Here is a 9,934-nt window from a genome sequence, read left to right as displayed (position 1 = left end):
AGCTCGATGGTCCCCAACCACGTTGGGTCCTAAGAGGTTAGTAACAATAGGCTTGGCAACCCAAATGGTCTTATCCACTTTCAAACCACTTTGGGCACCAACATACTTGGCAAACATATTACCATCAATATCCTTCCTAAGTGAATAATGATCATAGATAATTGGAGGCTTAGAGATGTTACCATTGGGACATGATGAAGCTATGTGTCCCTTCTTACGGCAAATATAGCGACATGTACCCCCCTTCTCTTCTTCTTTACTTTCTCAACTTGGGAAGTAATGACATGGTTCATCATGGATAGTGGCCGTTCTTCAACTTGAGGTTGAACTTGAGATTGAGCTTGAGGCCGCTTTCCATGTAGCTTCCCTTTATAAGCCCTTTTCTTCATTGGACAAGATCTCACGTGATGTCCAACCTTTTTGCACTTAAAGCAAGAAATGGTGGACTCGTTCTTGGCTTGGTCTTGCCCCCTTTTATTTTTCATGGATTTCTTCTTGTTGGAGTGAAAACTATGTCCATCATCGCACTTTTCCAAGTCTTTCTTCAAACTAGTGACTTGGGCCTTGAGCTCATTAATTTCCTCTACATGGTTAGTTTCAAGACTATAAACAAGAGGACTAGTGCAAGTAGAAACTTCATGGTTAGAGCAACAAGACAAGGTGAGCAATTCATCATGAGGTGTATCAATATCATGTAGTGAGGAATTGCAAGGACTAGCACATGGCAATAAGGCATTTCAAGTAGAAGATGTGCTAATATCCACATGAAACTCACACGATTTTACCTTGGTGACCATAGCCTCATGAGCTAACTTTAGCCCATCATGGGAGATTAGAAGATCCTCATAAGTGCCCGAGAGCTTTTCATGACTTTCTTCCAATTTCCCATAATTCTTAGTGAGCAAATCAAGTCGAGTCCTCAGCTCAACATTCTCCTTCAAAATTGATGCTTCACATGAAATCGAGTTAGTAGCACAAGCATCATTGTCAATATCATAGGAGCAAGTAGCAACTAGAGGCTTCTCATGAGTTGATCGAAGCTCCTCATGAGACTTAGAGAGTTTGATGAGCTCTCCCTTGACATTATTGCATTCAAGGAGAAGGAGCTCAAAATCCTCTTTAAGTTTACCATGAGTAATTTCAATCTCTTCTTTTAAAGACCTCAAATCACTAATACATTGACGAGCCTTAGCAAGTTCATGTTCAAGTTGTTCACTTTTCGCTTGCTCGTTAAGAAATAAGTCATTACGTTTTTCAAAGCAAGCAAGAACATCTTGGAACCTTTTATAAGTGTTATTTTTAGCTCTATGAAGAGTTTTCCCAATCTCATAGAGATTTTGAGTCAAGTCATCATCCTCATCCTCATTACAACTATCATCATTATCACTAAGAGAAGATGATACCTCATCATTACCTCTTGCCATGAGGCACATGTGAACAAAGGGGGTTGATGATGATTCTTTTGGAGAAGAGGGTTCTTCATCAATCAAGCATGCCTCATCTTTCTTGATTTCCTCTACATGCTTAGTCATAGAACAACTAGAGGAAACCAAGGCATTTCTATCATGGCAACATGGGAGATCAAGCATATCATCACAAATGAGATTAACACCATCATCACAAGACATTTCTTCACTCACCATGTCATTACCTTGTGGCACGCCACATGTTGGTGAAGTGGAAGATATTGAAGTGTGCAAGTAATCGGAGGTGGAAGTAATAGTGAGCTCTTCATGATTTAAAAATGTGGAGAACTCCTCCATCAACTCCCCAAACAGAATATTATCTTCATCAAGATTGGACCCACCATATATATCTTCAAGTTTGGTCCAAGTCTCATGAGCCGACTTGCAAGTCGTGACTGCCTTAAACACTTCAAAGGTTAAAGCTTGATGAATGACAAGAGAAGTATCACAATCAAGATACATATCCTCAATAGATGGAGAATGTCCATCCTTAGCAATAGAAATTCCTATAAGAACAATTCGCAAAGCATTTGGACCCATGGCCCGAAAGTGACAAAGCATGCGAATTCTCCATAGGTGATAATTTGTGCCATCCAAATAAAAAGTGTTGTTGTGCACTAAATCACTAGTCAACATTGATACTCTCCAGGCGGTGAAGCCTAATAAGGAGAGAACTTGCTCTGATACCAATTGAAAGGACCACGATGTCGCCTAGTGGGGGGGGGGTGAATAGGCGTTTTAAAATCTTTTGCGGATTTGGCTATATCCTAATGCGGAAATAAACTAAGCGGATACTTTTCAAGCACAAATCCTAAATATACTAGGCTCACTAAGTGCACCAACAACTTAGGATAGACAAGATGAGAACAACGAGGATATGAGTAAACACAAGTAAGTCACATAAACTTACTCAATGTATATCACGAGATATGGAAATGAATAATACACACAACCACAAGTAAGTAATACAAGCTTACACAAATTGTATCACAATATATGGAATTGAATGATACAAGCAAACTCAAGTAAGCACTACAAGCTTACACAAGTTATGTCACAAGATATGGAAATGAATGTTACAAGCTAGCAATTCACACTAAGCATAAGATAGAACAATAGTAGAAAGTATGAATTGCGAATATAAAGTGTAGGCCTAAATAATCTCTTCAAGGTAATGGCCAACACAATATAATGAGGACAACAAGATATAGTGAATGCACGGTCAAGTGACCAAAGTAAACCACAAGTAAGGAGTTAGGGTTAGGGATAACCAAAGTCACGAAGACGAGGATGTATCCCGATGTTCACTTCCTTGGAGGGAAGCTAGTCACCGTTAGAGAGGTGGATGTTACCACGAAGGCACACCAACGCCACGAAGGCTCACCCTATTCTCCTTGAGATATCACCACGAAGGCGATTCTCAACCAATAGTGGTAGACCTTGAGGCGGCCTCCAAACCATCACAAACTTTCCGGGGGACAAATCACAAGTTGATTCCTCACCGGAGCACTCCTACCGCCTAGGAGTCTCCAACCTCCAAGAGTAACAAGAACAAAGGGGAAATGCTCAAGACATGCTCAAATCACGAATTCCTTTGGTCAAGAGAGGGAGAGGGAGTGGATCTATCACTTGATTGGAAAAACTCTCAAGAACTCTCACGAATCTCTCCGGGGTCTAAGATTTGGTGTAGGAGAAGTGAGAGGGAGCCACTTGTGTTCTTGGGGCGATTTGAGATGAAGTGGTCAGTCCTCTACCGGATGGGTAGAGGGGTATATGTAGTGTGCCAAGAAAACTAGCCGTTTTAGTGTAAGTGGCAGCGCCGGGCCGGACATCCGGGCAATGGCCGGACATCCGGCGGCTAAGAATCACACACACGTATGTGGAAAACAGATTACAGGGCCCGGACATCTGGTGACACGGGGAGGCCTGGACATCCGGCAGCAACGTGCAAACCTACTGGAGTCGGGATGACAGGGAGCCGGACATCCGGGGAAAACACCGGACATCCGGCGTGGCTGGGAGACCCGGACATCCGGGGTGCAGCCCGGACATCTGGCAACAACGTGCAAACCTACTGGAGTCGGGATGACAAAGAGCCGGACATCCGGGGGAAACACTGGACATCCGGCGTGGCTGGGAGACCCGGACATCCGGGGTGCAGCCCGGACATCAGGCATGGGAGCAAACAGCATTTCGGTAAGGTTTCTGGACATCTACGGCCGGACATCCGGGCCAGGGGCCGGACATCCGGCGATTTCGCACAAATCAGACGCCCTCTGGATAGCAGTGGTCGGACATCCGGGGAAAAGCCCGGACATCCGGCCAACACAAAAACTGCAGCCGCCCCAAAAGTAAAACATGCATAACTTTCACATCCGGACTCTGATTTTGATGATATTTTGAAGCTATGGAAAAGCTCCAGGTCCTCACATAGAGAACCACCCAAGATAAACCAAAATGTAGGGTGCAAAGTATGGAAAGGTAAGATCATATACTTTGGGGAACCTATTTGGCTATGTATTTACTTTGGTAGATGTATAGGCATATTGTATTTGTATTGGATAGGAGTGAAATATGCCTATGTTTGAATATGATGCGAGGAAGTAGAAAATAGAAGATGTTGACTTGAGAAAATCTATCACTAACCCCTTTGATCCCCTCTTAATAGTGCGGGACCCCTATAACTCAAGAAACATAAAAGAGCTATACTACATAGCTATCGAGAATCCATTCTTGAGTGTATATTTTTCTTCGGTGGTCATCTCTCCACAACACTAACGCCAAAGGAACTAATACCTTTGACTCAAGCCTTTCACTTGATCTTGATGTTGATGTTTCTTCTTGGCTCAAGTTGAAGGCAAGACATTGGTGAAGTCTTCAAGTAGCTCCCCCATACACAATATGGGAGGCTTTGCTTTGTATTCATCTTCACTTGTCCATTATGTGATCATCCACAAGCTTCAAGCATGTAATCCCTCGGGATGGTTATCTTGAACTTGCCCTTATCAACCATGATCACCAACACTTGATGTCATCCTCTCATAGACACTTGAAATCTCTCTCTCGATGCGAGCCCATGAGAATCACCTAACCCTCAAAAACATAGACAACACATAGTATGGGTTAGTACACAGAGTGCAATTGATAATTTCTTATCATACCACAAGATCTTATGTGGTGCATCATTTGCGCTCGTGTGTTGACCATTTAGAGTTCAATCTCCGAGCTTCAACTTGGTCAACCGATATCTCTACTCCATGTTTAATCTTGACGTCATGAAGGGTATATTGAATTCTTCACTTGAATAGCTTGCTCAATCATGACTCAACACATGAGTCCATTATGATAATATCTTTGAGCCACTCCTAGAATTCATCATTCAAATCATCCTTTTAAGATCTTGATCCATTATGGCTCAAACCATAGCTCTAAGCATGGCAACCCTTAAGATACTCCAACGAACTCCATTTTGTATATCTCAATGCAAACATTAGTCCATAAGGATTGTCATTAATTAATTACCAAAACAACACATGGGGACTACATGTACTTTCACCTCTGTTGCACAAACAGACTCAACATAAGCAGCATCGCCTTCTTCACATTCCAAGGCTATCTCCTGTTCCCATGCACTATGATGGTACCCTTATAGCCCGACATCTTAAGCTATAGATAAACATAACAAGGTCTTGCCATAAACTTAGCATAAGCCGGCCGCCCAAACAAAGTGTGATAAGGGTCTTGATCTTAACCACCTCGAAAGTCAATGTCTCAGCTTTGTAATCACGATCATCACCAAAAGCCACTTCCAAAGCTATCTTACCCAGCAGATACGCCGACTTACCAGGCACCACACCATGGAAAACAATATTAGATGGCTTAAGATCTTTATCAGTTAAATTCATATGACGGAATGTGTCATAGTAAAGGATATTGATGCTGCTGCCTCCATCCATGAGCTCCTTAGTAAACTTGTACCCCCAACCTGAGGTGCAACCACCAAAGCCAACTGACCCAGATTGTCAACCCGGGGCGGGTGATCCTCACGGCTCTAAAGAATAGGATGTTCAGACCATCGCAAGTAACGAGGGATCGCCAGCTCAATTGCGTTCACTGCCCTTTTATGAATCTTCTGGTCTTGTTTGCATAAACTCGTGGTGAACACATGATACTGACCACTATTCAACTACTTCGGATTACTCTGATAACTAGACTGCTGCTGCTGATTCCCTTGACTAGGTTGCTGACTGAAACCGCCTTGGTTACCTTGGCCCTGAAAACCGGAGTTTGATCCACCGCCGCCAAAGCCGTGCCCTTGTGAGCCGGATCCTGACCCGCCATGCGGGCCATGACGGTCCTGATAAAAACTAGAATTCTGGTACTCCTTCATGATGAAGCAATCTTACCACATATGGGTAGCAGGCTTATCCGGGGTGCTATGCTTCGGGCAAGGCTGATTCATCACCGCCTCAATATCACACTTTGGCCCGCCAAGCTGGGGTGCAAACTTCTTCCCCTTACGACGCTAATTATTGTTCTGAGCATTGGTATTAGCCACAAAGTCTTAACTGCCGTCAGCCCTGCGCTTGCCATTATTACCCTGACCCGCCGTATGGTTCTGCTACCCCTTTCCATTGCTATTCTTCCCCCCTTCCCAGTCTTCTCCTCATCAGACTCTGGATCTTTGGTGCTATCCGAGTCGGCGTATTTAATAAGAGCTGCCATGAGCTCCCCCATATCATTACAGTGGCACTTAAGCTGCCCGAGCTTCTTTTTGAGGGGAAGAAAATGGCAATTCTTTTCCAACATGAGGACAGCCGAGCCAGCGTTAATAATGGCCGAGGAATGAATAATGGCCGAGATCCGGTGCACCCAATGGGTCGTTGACTTGCCCTCTCCCTGGACACAAGTGTCTAAGTCAAGAATCGACATGGGTTGCTTGCACGTATCCTTGAAATTCTGAATGAAACGGGACTTCAATTCAGCCCATGAACCAATGGAGTTAGAGGGCAATCCTTTCAACCAGTTACGAGCCAGCCCATCCAACATAATGGTGAAATACTTAGCACACGCAACATCACTAACATCCAACATCTCCATAGCCATCTCATAACTCTCAATCCAAGCTTCTGGGGGTTGATATGCTGTATAGTTAGGCACCTTACGGGGGCCTTTGAAATCCTTAGGAAAGCGCTCATTCCGTAGAGCCGGCACCAAACATGGCACACCCAAGGTTCTAGAGGTCACTCCTGCCCCCACAGACGTTGCCGGATAAACCGGAGATTGCTGTTGAGCCGCCAGCTGAGCCGCTAGCTCAGCCTCGCGCCGCGCCCTGCCTTGGTCCACCAAAGCCTGAACATCATTACCAGTGCGCAGCGGGTCAGGCCTACGAAGCTGGTTGTGGTGTCACTCACTGCTCGATATCGCTGGCGAGTCAATATGCCGGCTATAACTCGGGCTCGGGCTCGGACGTGGAGTTGAATGAATCGTTCATGACTGTACGAGTAAGCCGCCTGTTGAGCCACTGCTGTCTGAAGAAGTTCTCTGGCCCTCCGCATCTCTACCGCGGCTGGAGACTCGCCTTCCATCGGGAGAGCCACCAATCGTGTCGCTGCAGCGATCATGTTATCCAGAGGATTGGAATAATGACCCGGCGGTGTCGGAGCATGTTGAGGTGGAGTCAAGCGGGGCGGGTCAGTAGCTCGTGGCTGAACCGGCGCTCCTATCACTGGTGTTTCACCAGCCCGGTTCATCACAGGAGGGTCACTAGTCCCTGCCCCAGGTGTGTTGAAGCGGTTTCTCGCATCGTAATCCGGAGGTAAGCGACTCTGGTGGCTCCTTCTCATGATGGCATTTAAAGCGTTTTGATCCAAGGTAAGGTGGAAAGATTCTGCATGAATCCGTTGCGCCTGAGCGTCCAAAGCAGCTCGCTCCATGGCCATCTTAGCGTTCTCAACTGCCAGCTCTTCCTTGGCTTGAGCTATCTCATCTCGTAGCTTCGCAACATCCACCTTATGCTGTTCTTGAGTGTCCGAGGTCACCTCCGCCCCATCAAAGTCGCCAAAGCATCCAGCAGTTCGGTCAGAACCTAAGCCGACGGGCGCGCAGTGAAGGAAATATGCCCTAGAGGCAATAATAAAGTTGTTATTTATATTTCCTTATATCATGAGAAATCTTTATTATTCATGCTAGAATTGTATTAACCGGAAACTTAGTACATGTGTGAATACATAGACAAACAGAGTGTCACTAGTATGCCTCTACTTGACTAGCTCGTTGAATCAAAGATGGTTAAGTTTCCTAGCCATAGACATGAGTTGTCATTTGATTAATGGGATCACATCATTAGAGAATGATGTGATTGACTTGACCCATTCCGTTAGCTTAGCATTCGATCGTTTAGTATATTGCTATTGCTTTCTTCATGACTTATACATGTTCCTATGACTATGAGATTATGCAACTCCCGAATACCGGAGGAACACTTTGTGTGCTACCAAACGTCACAACGTAACTGGGTGATTATAAAGGTGCTCTACAGGTGTCTCCGACGGTACTCGTTGATTTGGCATAGATCAAGATTAGGATTTGTCACTTCGATTGTCGGAGAGGTATCTCTGGGCCCTCTCGGTAATGCACATCACTATAAGCCTTGCAAGTAATGCAACTAATGAGTTACTTGCGGGATGATGTATTACGGAACGAGTAAAGAGACTTGCCGATAACGAGATTGAACATAGGTATTGAGATACCAACGATCGAACCTCGGGCAAGTAACATACTGATGACAAAGGGAACAACATATGTTATTATGTGGTTTGACCGATAAAGATCTTCGTAGAATATGTAGGAGCCAATATGAGCATCCAGGTTCCGCTATTGGTTATTGACCGGAAACGAGTCTCGGTCATGTCTACATAGTTCTCGAACCCATAGGGTCCGCACGCTTAACGTTCGGTGACGATCGGTAATATGAGTTTATGTGTTTTGATGTACCGAAGGTAGTTCGGAGTCCCGGATATGATCACGGACATGACGAGGAGTCTCGAAATGGTCGAGACATAAAGATCAATATATTGGATGACTATGCTTGGACTTCGGAAGGGTTCCGGGCAAGTTTGGACAAATACCGGAGTACTGGGGAGTGTAATGGGCCTATTGGGCCTTAGTGGAGAAGAGGAGGGGCGGCAAGGGCAGGCCGCGCGCCCCCTCCCCCTCTAGTCCGAATTGGAGAAGGAAGGGGAGCGGCGCCCCCCTTTCCTTTCCCTCTCTCCTACTCCTACTTTTGGAAGGGTTGGAGTCCAACTCCCGGTGGGAGTAGGACTCCCCTTGGGGCGCGCCTAGGAGGGCTGGCCCCTCCCCCTCCTCCACTCCTTTATATACGGGGGAGGGGGGCACCCCATAGACACACAAGTTGATCAGTTGATCTTTTAGCCGTGTGCGGTGCCCCCCTCCACCATAATCCACCTTGGTCATATCGTAGCGGTGCTTAGGCGAAGCCCTGTGTCGGTAGCATCATCATCACCATCATCACGCCGTCGTGCTGACGGAACTCTCCCGCGAAGCTCTAATGGATCGTGAGTTTGTGGGATGTCACCGAGCTGAACGTGTGCTGAACTCGGAGGTGCCGTGCGTTCGGTACTTGGATCGGTCGGATCGTGAAGACGTACGACTACATCAACCGCGTTGTCACAACGCTTCTGCTTACGGTGTACGAGGGTACGTGGACGACACTCTCCCCTCTCGTTGCTATGCATCACCATGATCTTGCGTGTGCGTAGGATTTTTTTTGAAATTACTACATTCTCCAACAGTGGCATCAGAGCCAGGTTTATGCGTAGATGTTATATGCACGAGTAGAACACAAGTGAGTTGTGGGCGATACAAGTCATACTGCTTACCAGCATGTCATACTTTGATTCGGCGGTATTGTTGGATGAAGCAGCCCGGACCGACATTACGCGTACGCTTACGCTAGACTGGTTCTACCAACATTCTTAGCACACAGGTGGTTGGCGGGTGTTAGTTTCTCCAACTTTAGTTGAATCGAGTGTGGCTACGCCCGGTCCTTGTGAAGGTTAAAACAGCACATACTTGATGAAATATCGTTGTGGTTTTGATGCATAGGTAAGAACGGTTCTTGCTCAGCCCGTTGCAGCCACGTAAAACTTGCAACAACAAAGTAGAGGACGTCTAACTTATTTTTTCAGGGCATGTTGTGATGTGATATGGTCAAGACATGATGCTAAATTTTATTGTATGAGATGATCATGTTTTGTAACCGAGTTATCGGCAACTGGCAGGAGCCATATGGTTGTCGCTTTATTGTATGAAATGCAATCGCCATGTAATTGCTTTACTTTATCACTAAGCGGTAGCGATAGTCGTAGAAGCAATAGTTGGTGAGACAACAACGATGCTACGATGGAGATCAAGGTGTCGCGCCGGTGACGATGGTGATCATGGCG

Source organism: Triticum aestivum, chromosome 6D (assembly GCF_018294505.1).
Source record: "Triticum aestivum cultivar Chinese Spring chromosome 6D, IWGSC CS RefSeq v2.1, whole genome shotgun sequence".
Lineage (NCBI taxonomy): Eukaryota > Viridiplantae > Streptophyta > Magnoliopsida > Poales > Poaceae > Triticum > Triticum aestivum.
Note: the sequence above shows the minus strand (reverse complement) of the source record.